Genomic DNA, 16,379 nt, shown 5'->3' on the forward strand with positions numbered 1-16,379 from the left:
TTCCTGGCTGAGGGGAGGAGGGAGTTCGCTGATGAGTCATTTACTTCCCTGAGCCCCAGGGGCCTTACTGTCAAAAGTGTGGCTCTCACTCAGCAGTTTTGAGCTGCAAATTACTGACGTGTCACCCACGGAGTGGGAGTCAGGGCAGTGATAGTAATTAGCCAGGCTGGTTCATGCAGGGCCTGGAAAAGCAGACGAGTGAATTTGAACTTCATCCTTCCGGCACCAGGGAGCCGAAGAAGGATCTCTGTCATCTCTGTCACCAGATGGAACTGAGGGGGAGAACTTCCTGTTCAAGAGACAAGATGGGGATGGGAAGGAGGCTAGGAGAGCAGGGAGCAAAAGTGAAAACTCTGACCTCAGACTGTAACTTCGAGTGGAAACACAGGGTGAGACCAGAGGCTACCCGGAAGGGGCTTGTGTGGGATGGAGAGTCCTCACTTCCCTCTCTCCTAAGCCCGCCACCCAGCACTGGGCACTTTTTAACCCTGGCAAGGGCAGGAGGAGGGATAATGTGAGGAGGGGAGAAAGAAACAGAAAGCACAGATCTCCCTTTTCAAAGACAGAATAATCAACACCCGGCAGAATAGAGGAAAAGAAAGGGGCTTTGTTGAGCACTCCTAGGAGCTGATTTTGATGGCGCTCCTTCAGCCCCAGGCTCCATGCTAGTCCTTTGCTGTGTGGCCCCATGGAGCAGCTAATCAGTACGGCCTCCCCCTTACAGATCTCATGGAGGCACGGAGAGGGGACAAGTGTGGAAGGTGATGGAGAGTATGGATTGTAAGTGTCTCAGAGCCCAAACCTGAAGCGCACAGGGGAACCAAACACCTAAGAGGCAGAGCGTGAAATGTCTACCAACCCAGGACGCACATTCTTCCCTGCAAGTCCTACAGAACTCTTAGTAAACAGTGTCCTGTACGGAAGAGACACGTCAGGCACGGTGAAACTACAGTGTATTCTTAACAGACCTGTACAGAGTATAAGGTACTATTCCAAGGGGCTGGAGCGGTGACTCAGCCGTGAGGAGCTCTTGCTCGCCTTACAGAGGACCCAGGTTTGGTTCCCAGCACTCATACTCACAAGGGATAACACACAACCGCCCGTAACTGCAGCACCAGTGACTCATACCATCTTCTGGCCTCCACAGGCACCCGTGTTCTATACAAAGACACACAAACACACAATCTCCAAATAAATAAATAAATAAATAAATATTTTAAAGATACTATTTACAAAAACCACCACAGATATACAAGATCCCAAGATAAGACAGCAGTTTAAGGAAAATTATAATGATAATAAGTATAATACAAAGAGAGGTGTGGCATGCTTATGGTCAAAAAGGGACAATTTATACAATTATTTAGTCTTTCCCCATCAAAAGCCCAATAGAGCTTTTCATATAATTCAATAAGCTGAATGTTCAATTTAGACGGACAGCAAAGAGTCAAGAAAGGCTGAGATGCCCTTAACTCAGAATTCTAGGTGGAGAAGTGGTCCATCAAATATCCGATTTTATTATAGCGATCACAATGAAGGCAACATGAAATCGGTACAGGAATTAACAAATGATGACTAGAACAGAAGACCCTGGAATGGACCACATATGTTAGAAAACCTGATTTCTGATAAAGGATGTACATTGTGATTCTTTAACAAAAGCTACCCAATCTCTCTCTCTCTCTCTCTCTCTCACACACACACACACACACACACACGCATGCATGCACACACACATGCGTACATGCATATGCACACTTACATGTATACTTAAACACACCTACACACATGCGTGCATATGCATATATGCATGCACATCATACATGCACACTCATATACACGCACACACACACACATTTCCAGGTGGCTCCAGGTCTGACAGTAAAGAAAAGCCTTGAAATTCTTGTAAGAAAATACAAAGTATCTTTATCATCTCAGGTAGAGACAAGTGTCTTAAAGCAGAAAGAGCAGTCGCACAGGAAAAGGCAGACACAGTTGACCACACTGAAATAATTTCTGCCTGTAAAAATGCATCACGAGGGACTCACTGGAAAGGAAAAATGTAGAAGATGTTTGCCATGCATAATCAATAAATAATTGGGTTTGGAATAGCTTGCAATTAAAGCAGGCAATCCAAAAGAAACAGTCAAAGAAATCCAAAGGTCTTTTCCATAAGATGAAACAAGTATGACCACGGGGCATGTGACAAGACATTCAGTCTCGCTACTCGGAGAAATGCAAAACAAAACCACAGCGACCCGTCAGGTCACACCCGGCCACAAACCGTGAAAATTGAAAGTCTGGGCTGGGAACATGGCTCGTTGGAGAGTCTTCCACCGAGGCATGCATGAGGCTTCTTAGCTGAGCAGGTAACTGACTCATCAAACATAAAAATGTATTATACCAATCACACCAAATAGCGTCAAATTGGCATAGCGATCAGCAAACAGATAAATAGAACAGAACTAAGGTCAACCACTAGAACCACACACAGCAGACAAAAAAAAAAAAAAAAATCTGGCAGTGGCAAGTGCCAGGGCCATCTGCTCCTGAAGGCAGTGTAGTTGGCATGGCCACTGTGAAGATTTCACACGTATCTCACCTCCCGGTAATTTTGTTGCTAATCACAGTTACTGGAACATTTCCACAGCTGTACAGATGTGCATCAGGGTATAAGTACATTGGGGAGCAAGAATGGCCATGGCCATTTGTTGTGAGGCTGACTATTAAAGAGGGGGGACAAAACGGAGGATAACAAGCGTTGGCGCCATATGGGGAAACCGGATTTCTTGGGCGTCACTGCCAAGAGTGTAACCTAGCTCAGCTTCTCTGGACAACAGTGCGGTGATTCTTCAAGAAGTCAAAATTAAAAGAGTGGCCTAGCAATTCCACTACGGCCTGTCCATGAAAGAGCTGAAAGCGGGGATCTGAATGGATGTCTACTGTGCTATTATTGACCCTCATCAGAAAGTGAAACACCTAAGGCAGTGGTTCTCAACCTTCCTAACGTTGTGGCCCTTTAACACAGTTCCTCAAACTATTCTGTCGCTATTTCATAACTGCAAATTTTCTACCATTATGAATCATAATATAAATATATGATATGTAGGATGTCTAATATGTCACCCCAAGCAGGTCGCGACCCACAGGCTGAGAAACACTTTCCTAAGCGTTTATCCAGGGATGGATAACCCAAAGAGGGTGTGTACAGGTGGTCCCCGAACCGACCGCGATAGTTGGGCTTGGCTGCTTTTTCAAATACGTAATGGCGTGAAAGCAGTGAGCGGTCAGTAGAAACCATGTTTTCAATTTTGGAGATTTTCAATTTCCCTGGGCTGTCTCCTGACTCTGCGCAGCAATAGAGAGCTGAAGTTTCTAGTCAGGAGGTTGAAACACTCCAGAGGGGGCTGAGCTGCTTGGCCAGCTGGGCTTGCCTTCTGTGCCGATGTGCTTGTCAGCTCCTCCTTCAGTGTTGCTTGAGGGCAGCTTTCCACACACCCTGGGATAGATCCGCTTTATTCCTGTTTGCTCCTGACTCTAAAATCCCGAGTTCTAACACAAACCTCCCACTAACCAGTGCCGCACAGTCTTACTTTAACTGTGAGGTTAATACAAAGTATCAACTGTGGCCAACTAGGGCAGGAAGGTTCGTCAGAGGCAGAGGAACAGGAAGCCCGCTGTGAGATTTCCCCACCTAGAAATGTCGGGGAAGCTACAGCCATGAAGTCCCATCAATGCGACTGCCTAAACATGACCGGAATGAGGACAACACTGGTAGATATGCTCTCATGAAAGGGGAAAGGTCATGGGTCCTCAACTCTTGAATAAGAACTACAGACAACTAAGGGGAGCTAAGAGTGGGAGAAACAGTGGGAGGACCCCCAGACTGGTTATCCGATACCAAATGGCCAACACCTAAATCGTATACATACAAGTCATGTTATATGGACTGAATAGGTTATCTATATGTTTGAATATATATTTATACATGTAACAATTAAATAAATAAGGGCCATGTATTTGAGAGAGAGCATGGGAAGTGTTGGAGGGAGGAAAGAGAAGGAGTTAATTATGTAATTATGGGGAAACACACAATTATATTTTAATTTCAAAAATTTAAAAATGTTTTTAAGTGTCAGTTGTTCATCTCTATTTTAGCAATGAACAGCTAGAAATATTTAATACTAACTTTAATAAAATACACATGATGGGGTGGGTACTACTCAATCATTAAAAGGAAAGAAATCTCTACAGGCAGACAACTTGCATGAAACCTGATGGCATTATGATAAACGAAATAACACAGAAGGGCATGCGCCACGGTTGTGCTTAGCTGAGGTCCCGGGGGTAGTCAGGTCCATAGGAGCAGAAAGCAAAATGGTGGTTGGGGTTGGTGGTGAGAAGAATGGGGAGTTACTGTTTGCATTTTACTTCTTTGGTTTTGCAGGAAAGGTGCCTGTGGGGGGGTCACAGGACAACTTGGGGGTTCTCTTTTCACCACGTGGGTCTCAGGGAGGGAACTCAGACCATTCGGTTGTCCTTTATACCACTGAGCCAGCTCAAAGACCTGGGAGTTGGCGTTGAACTGGCACAGCTCAAGTCTGGGAAGATGGAATAGTCCTGGGGGTGAGTCCTAGTTTGCTTCCTGCTGCTGTGATAAGCACCATGACCGAAAGCAATGTGGGAGAAAGAGTTGATTTTATCTTTCAGCTCACAGCCATCATGAAGAGAAGTCAAGGCAGGGACTCAAGCAGAGGCCACCGAGGAATGCTGCTGACCGGTTTGCTCTCCCTGGTCAGACCACCTGCCTAGGGATGGTACCGCCCACAGTGGGCTGGACCCTCCACACCAATCATTAATCAAGAAAGTGTTCCCATAGATGTATTTAAAGGCCAATTTTATGGAGGCATTTTTCTCAGTTGAGGTTCACTCTTCCCAAGTGTGTTGAGCTGACAAAAACACTAACCAGCACAAAGTGGATGGCGGGGTGATGGCTACACAATAGGAATGTGTACTCTTTAATGCCACCCAACTGCGCTTTGAAAATGATTATTTCAAAACCTCCCCAAATAGTAAAAGGAAGGCTATATATGTTTTTTACATGTTCCCTACAATAAAATATTTACCATTTAGCATAATAAAATGTTTTAAAGTTGAAAAAGAAAACCCTAGAATATTTCCACATATACATTAGTAGGAGAAGGAACAACTTGGGAAACAGGACACACATACACTGTGCTGTTCATTAGACAGCAGCACCCATGAGCAAACAGCGCACGTGCCACACTCAGGAATGAAAAGGGAAGCTTGCAAAATGTTACCCTCCAATTACAGAAAAGTCAAAAACATGACATTTGGGGACTAGACAGACAGATTTAAACTTCTAAAGCAAAGCGTAAGGATGGATCTCTCCAAATTCAAGGTAGTGGTTCTCTGGGTTGGGAAGGAGATGTCTTCTGAGAAAGGCATAGGGACTTCTGAAACACTAGCAATGGATATGTGGGTGTTTATATTTTATAGGCGTATTACATATTATATGTGTATTACATATATAAACATTGAGAATGTATAACATTGTGAAATCTTTAAAATGCTTAATATAGAAGACAGATGGGAAAACTCCATGTGATATCTTGGTAGTGAGACTTTCCTATTTACTTTCTGTCTCTATAAAACACTCCGCAATCCTTGTATAGGAAAGTGGCTTTCAGTTATATTACAGAGAGGGGAAAGAAATAAAGAGAGCTTTTCCCTCTGGTTTGTTCAGAGAAAAGAGAAGTGGGAGGAAATGGTAGAGCATTGGGCTTCCCCCCAGCTCTGCCAGGAACAAAAGACTTTAGGCAAAGAGCTACTTGGAGGTAATACAGTCTAACCATCATCTTGAGGGGGTGGCTATTCCTTTAACCAACTCCCCAGTCCCCCAGAAAATCCCTGCCAGTTTCAGGAGTGGCTAGAGGGTTCCAGCACCACCGGCCTTTTGAAATAACGTGTAGCCGCAGGACTCAGCCAACTCTTGTGAGACCTACAGACCACAGCCTTGGCACAAGTCCCCCCCTGCAAAACCAGATGGAGGAGGAGGAAAAGGAAACACAATGGGCCAGGAGATGGGTTGAGAAATGTGCTTCAATAGCCTCCGTGCATGGGGCCCCGGTGACTGCCCCAGGTTTCTCATGCCAGCACTGTTTTCTCGGGCCCCCAGTCTGACTGCCAGTAGCAGGGGGTTGGGGGGCGGGGAACGCCCCACCAAGACAGCATCTCCAGTCGTTCATTTTGTTGAGGTGGTTGGTGTGTCTCACAAACACGTGTTTGTGGACCACAGAGAGAGCTATCCAGCCCCGCCTTATGTAGTAGGCAGGCCAATCAGAAGGAAGTATTGAAGTTAAATGAGTTGAGACTGGAAGCCAATCTTCCAGGCACAGGGGGCTGTGTGAGCTTGGCATGAGAGGAGAATCATAAGAAGCTTTTGTTTTGTTTTACTAGAATTACGACTATGAAAGCAAGCCTGACCATGGCCTGGTGAGGCTGTGAAAACTAACAGAAGCCGTATCTCAAGGCTTCCTTTCTACCAGACAGAAGGACTCACTATATTATTTAGGCACTGAGAAACCATGGAAGCATTTTAAGAAGGGAGGTGCAAGTGGGTCCCTTCTATTATGAGTAGAGTGAGCTGCCATTTAGTGACCCCAGAGGCCAAACAGATTCTCCTGGACCAAGTCCAGGCAGACTGGGGAAAGGGCATTGTGTCAGCTTTCCTCACTATGACAAAGCACTAGAGAGAAACAACTTATCAAGTGAAAAGGTTTGCTTGGGATCCTGGGTTCAGTCCATGGCTAATTGGCCTTGCTTTCCATCGTTGGTGACAGAACACATCATGACAGAAGAGACCTGTTCATCTCACGGTGGCCAGGAAGCAAAAAGGCAGACAGTAAGCAACTGAGATCCTACTATCTCCTTCAAAGGGACACATCCCCAATGACCTAACCTCCTGTCAGTAGGTCCCACTTTTTAAAAATTTACTACCTCTCAATTACACCACGGTAAAATCCAAGCCTTTCATACATAGGCCTTGAGGGACACTCTAGACCCAAGCCATGGTAGACACATGCAGCCCAAACTGCAAACCCAAACCCTGCCTGCATCATTTACCAGCACGGCTCATCTGTTGCCGGAAGTTCCATGTATACTCTGAGCCGCCAGTTGGTCATCTGCAGGGCGGGCTAGTGTGAGAGATGACCAAATCTCTAACTGACCTAAAAGAGTCTCCCACATGAATTGTCGACTCAAAACAAGTGGCCGAGTAACATGTCTCTGTACTATTGATTATAACAATTTAAACAATGCACACATATGTGGAATATGAAGAAAAGACATATGACAATTCACATCGAATGAAAAGTAAAATTGACATTCCAAACGAGAAAGCAAAGGTCAGAGGTGGGACCAAGAAGATTCAGCTCTATCTGTCAAGTTTTCATTTTAGACAGATTCCTCTAGGACTTCTGTTAATTGTTCCCAATTAAAAGTTAATCGGGAGAGCTGGAGGTCGTGGTGCACACCTTTAATCCCAGCACTCGGGAGGCAGAGGCAGGCGGATCTCTGTGAGTTCGAGACCAGCCTGGTCTACAGAGTGAGTTCCAGAACAGCCAAAACTATTCCACAGAGAAACTCTGTCTCGAAAAACGAAAGAAAACAAAAATTGATTTGAAAATAAGTTGACAAAAATTCCTTGACAGTGAGGAGGTGCTGGGCCAGTGCTAGCTCCCCTCTGCTTGCTCCCACAGTAAAATCTGGGGTCCATGCAGTCCTGTTTCCTAATTCACCCTAATTCCAACCCGAGTCTAGGCCAGAGGTATTTCTGACCCATTGTAGTCTTTTGATAAGCCCTTTTTTTTTTACTTCTTTGCCAGGCTCAGAAGAAGACTGAAGGGTTTCACAATAGACCCCTCTTGCCAAGGCTGTGCCCTGACCTCTCCTACCCTGGAGCAGTGTGGATGCAGGGGACCACACTCTCTTTTGTGGGCCCTTTATTCCTGCTTGATTACCTTTTCTTTTTTTCTTTGTTTGTTTGTTTGTTTGTTTGTTTTGTTTGTTTTGCTTCCCGAGACAAGCTTTCCTCTGTGTAACAGCCCCACCTATCCTGGCACTAGCTCTTGTAGACCAGGCTGGCCTCAAACTCACAGAGATCCACCTGCCTCTACCTCCCGAATGCTGGGATGAAAGGCTTGCGCCACCATTCCCAGTTTTGATTACCTTTCCAAATAGGGTACTTTTGAAATCAAACGAGTAGCCTTGCTTTAAGCAAATACCTGCCGAAATCAGACCTAAACTTTCCCAAAGCAAATGCTCTCTTCTGAACTGCTGAACTGAACCTGATTACTGTGTGATTCTGAGAGGCGGAGCCGGAAGCACGCCAAGCCCCTCCATTCCAGCAGGGAACAATGAGGAGCATTACTCTCGGGGAGTAGGCAGGATACAGTTGATGTCTGCATCCTGTCTCTGCTACGCTAAAACACTTCCTGGGGCTGGGGGCCAGATTTCTTGGATTTAACTTAAGTCGGAAGCTGCGTCAAGGCCCTGCTAAAAATGTAGCTGTTTGCAAAGGGGGAGAATGTGGGAGGAGGATGGAATACAGGGCCAGGAGTGACTTTGTTCACAGCTCCTGATCACTCAGCAAGGTTGCCACACCTGGAGACAGGATGAGGATCCAGATCCAGCCAGATGCAGAGCCAAAGCAGTGACAGCAAAGCCCACCCTGAGCCTCTTAGTCTCTCCTGAGAGTCACACCAAGGAGAGTCACACCAAGAAGAGTCACACCGAGGCCAGAATGGAGACAGGGCAACCCCAACCAAGGTGACCTAAGGAGGCCCTAAGAATAGGCCCATCCCAGGATTCTGTACTCTGATCTGGACACTTTCTCTTCTGCCTTTGGCCCTACTTTGTGTCCATCCGTACTTGGGAGCCGTGGGAGCCTCCTCTTCATAAGGCCTCTTCACCTGCCTCTTCGTCAAGCAGGCTTGATGCAGCCTAGAGAGTGTATACAGTGTTTCCACATGGACGGCAAGAGCTCCCTGGCTTCCTAGAAGGAAAGGAAGTAGGGAGGGTAGAGGGAGGACCAAGGCTTTCCACCCACCCAGAGCTACGGTTTAAAAATGAAGAGACTTGCAGGGGCAGGCGGTATGGTGACTGGCTTCAGAGTCACCCAACCTCCCTGGCTTTCCTGTTTCCGGGAGCTCAGCATGACATCACAGCCCACCCCAAGGAAGTCCAACAGTCATCAGCCAGAGAGGGCAGAGCCATCTGTCTCCGACCAGTGCAGCGCTACCCACACAGTGACACACACACACACACACACACACACACACACACACTTAGGACACAGGAAACCACACTCCCCTCATCCAGCTAGCTACGGAGCAGGAGAAGCAGGGGTGGAGGGAGAATGGAGGGTGGGCCCCTGAACCTGAGGAGGAATGCAAGGAAGAACCTGCCCCTCCCCCACCTAGCCACACTCCTAACAAAGGTGGAGGAAGGGCCAGGTGAGCTCCAGGTCACAGCAGAATGACTTGGAGGTAAGCCATCTGACGCGGCAGGTGAGGTTAGCGCTCCCAGGGCAGGACCTTGCCAGAATAAGAGCTTCAGAACCCTGAGAGATGTAGCGGGAATGCCGGCACCTCACAGACCAGAGGGTCGCTGGGCGCTTGCAACTAGCGCCTCCTCTGTGTAGCCTAGATGCTGCCACCAACAGTCAGTCCGCTGGGAGTGACAGGCAGAGGACCAGGGCCATTTCCTTGAGTGCATCCTATGAGCTAAATTCCAGACATCAGACCATTTAACACCATACAGAGGTACCACCGACCCCAGGTTAATAATGTACAGTTTAGGCCAGAGTGGCTTAATACCTACTCTGGGTCACACACTTTGAGAACAGGGGCAAGGGGCAGAGATGGGATTGAAAAGCAGGTTCAACATAATCCAAAGCACATAACCGAGAAACAATGCAGTCAGTGGCCAATGAACCCTTAATACATTGGTTTTCAATCTGTGGTTCGCGACCCATTTGGGGTCAAACGACCCTTTCACAGGGGTCGCCGAAGACCACTGGAAAACACAGATATCCACGTTATGAGTCATAACAGCAGCAAATTTACAGTTATGACGTAGCAATGAAAGTAGCCGTATAGTTGGGATGAGCACGACAGGAGGAACTGTATGTAGTAACGGGTCGCAGCTTCTGGAAGGCCGAGAGCCACAGCCTTAATGTGTCATCAGAGAGGGTCCCAAGCCAGAGCCAAGGCTGAGTTTTGCCTTGCAAGAAAAATTGACCTGGGTTCGGAGACCCAGTAAGGACTATAAGAGAGACAGGAAGCAGGACTCAGAAAGCAAACAGAAGCACCCAGAATCTTCCCGCATGCGTTGGAATGTAAGAACGTCACCTCTCGGGGTGGGGAGCCAAGGAGGTCCCTATGTTGCCGAGGGGAATATATGACAAACTGGAAACATGGGCACTCACATGCACTCCTGTACATATAAATGCACACATGTGTGATACGGAGCTCGCTGCTGAGGCAGGAGGACACTTGTATCTCCTCTCCTCATATAATTGAGATGGGCTAACTGATATTATATGAGCATACATTATATTATATTATATTATATTATATTATATTATATTATATTATATTATATTATATTATATATGGCTGGCATTTTCCAGATACACCTGGCACCGTCCAGGCTCCAGGCATGAAGGACTGATGGTTTAGATGGCATATTGCTCTTTGGAGGCCTTGGGTTGGAGAAGGTTCCCTAAACCTTCATGTCTCTTGAAGAGACCAGAAGCGTGCCTATTTGAACAAGTACACAAACTGCCCTCAACACTGCCTTTGTCCTTAAATGTCACCTGATTGCTTATTCAGCCATGACAAGTGGGGTGGTAATTCTAGCCTTTTCTTCCGGCTCCCCCACTGGTACTCCACTGTGAGGAAGAATTCTTCCTTTCCCACTGGGTCACCGCTCTCTTCACCTCTTCACTTTTAGCAGGATGAACCAGCAGGTCTTTATTTTCTCCCATGTCTGTCACCCATCACAATTATTGATTGTCATGTTGAAACTGTCCCAGGTGTAGCTATTGGGAGTGCCTTCCCTCTGATTCTTGTGTCCTTTTGACATGCCTGCATCATACCTTGAACATGTCTTTACCCCAGACTCCTCTGGTACTTCCCCCATCCCAGGAGCCCTGTGTGCAAATGTGTGGAGCCTGCTGCTAAGATTTAGATAGTGTATGGCTCTTCTAACCCTTCTCAGACAGGGGACAGAGCTGGGCGACACACACATATACACCTGTCTATCTGTCATCCATCAATCCATACATACATACATTTATCTATCTGCACACATGTTAAAACCTATGAGTTCACATCCAAACCCCTACCAAGGTTTGACTCTTAAATGCCTCCCAAAGACCCGTGGGCAGAAGGCTTGTATTCTGTAGGTGGGGCCTAGTGGGAGGCCTTTAGGTCACTAGGGGTGTGTCATCAAAGGGGACAACTGGCCCCTGCCCTCTCCCTGTGCTTTGCCTTCTGCCATGAGATAAGAGCTCTTGCTACATTCCAGGCCTCTACGTCATGAGGTGATATTTGGATGCAGGCGTGAAATGAACAAGGCCAGCTAGTCACGACATCCTGAAAACTCCCAAAACTGTGACGCCCCCTCCAAATCAGTGTTTTCCCTTTATAAGTTGATCATCTTTGGTATCTACTACCGCGGTGGAAAGCTAGCAGAACCTCCAGTTCCATTTCTGGAGCCACCTGCCTCTTCTAGTCCTCTGTCCTGTGTATAACTTCCACCTCCTACAGGGAAGAGTTGACTCAACTCATGCCCAACGTTGTGTAGCCATTGCCTCCCTCCTGACTTTTCAGAAGACAGCAGTGTGAGAGACAGTGACCCCTGATGATGATGATGACGCTGACAGCCTCCTGCAGGTACAGCAGAGTCAACATGGAAGTGTAACACGCTCCTCATGAGTTTGAGGTGGCAATACTGTAAGCAAACCTGTGCACAGAGAAGTGTAGCACACTCACTTGTAACCATTTAACAAAAAGTTACTACATTTCTGGTTCAAGTATTTACACACTATGTTTTTAAAGAAGATTTATTTTTTTATTGTGTGTGTGTGCGCGCGCGCATGTGCACGCATGTGCACGCATGTGCACACGCACACGCGCACACACACACATGCATCCAGGTACCAGAGGCATTGGGTCCGCTGGATCTGGAGTTCCAGGTAGTTGTGAGCTATCCAGTAAGGAGCTGGGAACTGAACTCAGGTCCTTTGAAGGGATGGATGCTCTCAGCCATTGAGCCATCTCGCCAGGCCCCACACCATCCTTTTAAAACCTGTTTCAGAGACATGGTGAGTGCTAGATAAGAGCAGCATTGCAAAAGCTCTGAGGCAGGGGCATGCCTTCTGTGTTTGAGGCCTGTCAACCATTCACTGTAGCAGAAGAAATCAGGAAGCAGCTCAGGTGTAAAATAGAGTTGGTCCAGTAGGCTGTGGCCGTGAGAAGGTCTGGTCTCTTTACTGATTGAGACAGGAGCTTTGGAGTTTTGTAAGCAGAGGAGGGGTGGTGGGCCTGATTCACGTGGAACTTGACTCTGGTTGCAAGGTCGGGAATAGGAAGTCTTCATCAAGAACAAGGGCAGGAATCTATCTGCACTCGACACTGGATTTAGGTGAGAGATGACAGTCATGATTTGGATCAGTTAGTGGCTGTGTGATGTAACTAGAGGGACTCAGGTTCTAGATTAATTCTGAAGGCCTAAGAAACAAATATCAGTGTCCAGGTCTGATATGGCTTGGTGACACTGCCGAATCTCCTTCTAACCTGGCTGTGGCCCTGAAGGGTGGCACCTTCGGAGGAGAAAAACACAGTTGGAGCCTGCGTGAAGCCTTCTCACCTGCCTCCCTTAAGAACTGCAAGTTCTAAACTTGAATAAGGTGATCCCTTGTTTGCCCTATGTGTCTGAGAAAGACAATAAAAACCCTGCCCCAGGCCTGAAGTTCTTTTATACATTTTAAAAAAATTAAACAAAAACATTACATTAAACAAAAATTTTAACACATAATCAAAGACCACTAGATTCATGAGATATTAAGGCCTTATGAATAGAGGAAGATCTCTACATGTTCAAGGCAAACCTGGTCTACATAGCAAGTTCCAGATCAGCCAAGGACCACATAACGATAGCCTATCTCTATAAACCAGCCAACTAACCAAACAACAACCCCATGGGTGATAACAAGTACACCTCAGTATTCTCAGACACTGGCCATAACGTCATTATTCTTGTGGTCTAGAAGATAAAACTCTACGTCTGAAAATTGTACAGAAGTAATGCAGTATCCTGGCCAACAATTGAAGACATAGTGAGGCGTAGGGAGGAGTGTCACCAAAGGGTACTTTGTGTGGAGAAAAGTATAGTAACCTCCTGAGACACCAAGAACTGGAACCATGAGGCTAGCAGTACTTGCGTGTTCTTCTTTCCCTAGGCTTGAAGGGGCAGAGGGAGGAGATGTTGAATGGACACAGAGCATCACCTCTTGAGAACAGAGACAGCCACTGAGGGACAGGCCTAGCCAGGCTGGATGAACGCTCGGTGGAGAATTTAGGACTGCATACCCAAACTTCACTGTCCTCCTCCTTCCAGTCTCCCGTAAGTGCTCCCCACAGACTGACTTCAACCAATGCAATATCAAAGGGAGGCCTTGTGAAAGCCACCTCCCCAATACATGGGGAAAGTGGAGAGGCAGAACTGCCCAGAAGGCATACACAGCCAGCATTGAACACAGAATAGTTGAGAAAGAACCAAAGCGAATTCCAGAACTGAAAAACACAATGATGAGAATGGGTAACTCGGGCTGGGAAGATGGCTCAGTCGGCACAGTGCTTGTTTTGCAAACTCAGACCTGAGTCTGAGCCCAAGAACCCTGGCCTGCTGTCTAGCCTACTTGGTGAGGTCTAATCCAGGGAGAGACCTTATTTTAAAAAAAAGAAAATTGCCCTTGACAAATGATACCTCAAAGCTGTTCTCTGGCCTCCACATGTATATGCAAGCAAGTGTGTGTGCATCTACACACACACACACACACACACACACACACACACACACAACGCCAACCCACAGGTTCAGTAAGTTAGTAAGTTCAATCAATGTCAGTCCACACTTGTGGTTGTTATAGTAACCCTGCAAAGGCAGAACTGCAGCTGGGGCAAGGACAATGAACAGCTGCAATATAATGGAGTTGCTGTCTGTTAAGATGGGGAGACCTAACCTGTGACAAACTTGGGCAATCTGGAAAGTTGTCTGCCTGACTTCTATAATCTTTTATATCTAAGCCCAAACTCTGAAACTCTTAAGGAGCTTTATAAGAAACCACATGACTGTTTCCAGCCTATTGCCTGTCTCCTACAGACTTGACCCCGTGCCTCTTCTGCTTAGAGACTAAGAAACTGCTTGGCTTCTGTCTGCGGCCCCATCTCCACACTAACCACCAGACGGGCATTGTAAGATGCCAGAGAGGGGTGTGCTCCCCCTACCTTTTTGCTTTGCCTGATGGGAATTTTCCTTTAGTATTCCCAGACTCCTCTTAACTCCCATCAGGGCTGAAGGGTGGATTCTGACTGCTGAGTTAGGGGTGGCATCTTAGTTCCTTTTCTATTGCTCTGGCAAAACAGCCTGACCAAGGCAACTTATAAAAGGAAGTGTTTAATTGGGCTATGGTTTTAGAGGCCGAGAGTCCATAATAGTGGAGCAAAGGCATGGTGGCAGGAGCAGATATATTTTTTACTTTGTTTTTTTTTTGTTTTTTTTTTTTTTCAAGACAGGGTTTTTCTCTAGCTTCGGAGCTGTCCTAGAACTAGCTCTTGTAGACCATGCTGACCTCAAACTCACAGAGATCCTCCTGCCTCTGCCTCTCGAGTGCTGTGATTAAAGGCATGCACCACCATCACCTGGCTTTGTTTTGGTTTTTTGGGACAGAGTCCCTCTATATAGTTTTGCCTGGCTTGGACTCAATATGTAGATCAAGCTGGCCTTAAACTCAGAGAGATCCAGTTGCTCTGTATCTCTAGAGCAGAGATAAAGGCATGTCCCACCACAACAGGTTTGAGAGATCATATCCTAGTCCACAAGCTGGAGGCAGAAAGAGAGACAGTGGGATTGTCTTAAACCTTTTGAAGTTTTAAAACCTAACCCCAGTGGCACACCTCCTCCAACAAAGTCACACCTCCTAATTCTTCCCAAATAGTTCCACCAACTGAGGACCCATCGTTCAAACATGAACATATAGGGGATATTTTTGCTCAGAGTACCACATTCTACTCCCTGGTCCCCAGAAGCACACGGAAATATCATAGTGCAAAATGCATTTAGTCCAACTTCAAGTCCCCAAAGTCTTTCACAGTCTCAACACTGTTTCAAAGCAAATCACATATTTCCAACATATAGTGATGGAATATATACTACTATTCTGAAAAAGGAGGGATGGGATATAGTAAGGAAATACTGGGCCAAAGCAAGATTAAAACACAGCAGAGCTAAATCCAAATTCTTTAGCTCCGTGTCTGCTATCAGAGGGTTTAGATGGCTCTACCTTTCTCGTTTTATAGTTTGCAACATACTTCTTTCTCTTGGCCCTGGTACCACTCACTATTGTGTGCAGCCCCCTAGAGTGAAGTCAGAACACAGGTAGGAAGAAAAACGCTCTGTGTTTGGGTGTCTCAAATTCTAAAGTCAAATATAGCAAGTCATTCTGACTTAATATGCTTCCAGGTCCCTAATTGCCTATATAAAAAAAAATTTTTTTTTAAAAAATGTATCACAGCATTCTTCAGGCTTGGGTTTCTGTTCCAGCGACACGGTTAAATACCAAGAAGGCAGGGATCGTGGGGAAATAGGGATCCCACTATGGTTCCTCCCACCAGAAAACGGTGAAGAAAACTGGGATCAGTCAGCACGCCAAGTACACCTGCTCCTTCTGTGGCAAGACCAGATGAAGAATCAAGCCATCAGCATCTGGCACCGTGGGTCCTGCATGAAAACAGTAGTTGACGGGGACCTGGACCTACAACACCATTTCTGCAGTCACGGTGCAGTCTGCCACCAGAAGACTGAAGGAACTGAAAGAACAGTAGAAGCAGAACGTTTGAGACTTGCCATAAATGGGGTGATCTACATGACAAAGTATTTCATCATGGCTCTCTGCATCCTCTACTGTCTAGTTCCCACCTAGTTAGTGCTACCCATTGATGTCAGCCCGCCTGCCACTCTCCAGCTTCTTACCCAGTGTGTAGATTCTGCCCGTCATGGCTGCCACCTGA

At 46.5% G+C, this 16,379-nt stretch overlaps 1 pseudogene; it reads left to right on the forward strand.

Moving 5' to 3' along the window:
• The first annotated feature begins 9,439 nt into the window (after positions 1-9,439).
• On the forward strand, positions 9,440-16,193 carry LOC125401522 (large ribosomal subunit protein eL43 pseudogene; annotated as a pseudogene).
• Positions 16,194-16,379: the final 186 nt, after the last annotated feature.

Source organism: Myodes glareolus, chromosome 9 (assembly GCF_982192425.1).
Source record: "Myodes glareolus chromosome 9, mMyoGla1.1, whole genome shotgun sequence".
NCBI lineage: Eukaryota > Metazoa > Chordata > Mammalia > Rodentia > Cricetidae > Myodes > Myodes glareolus.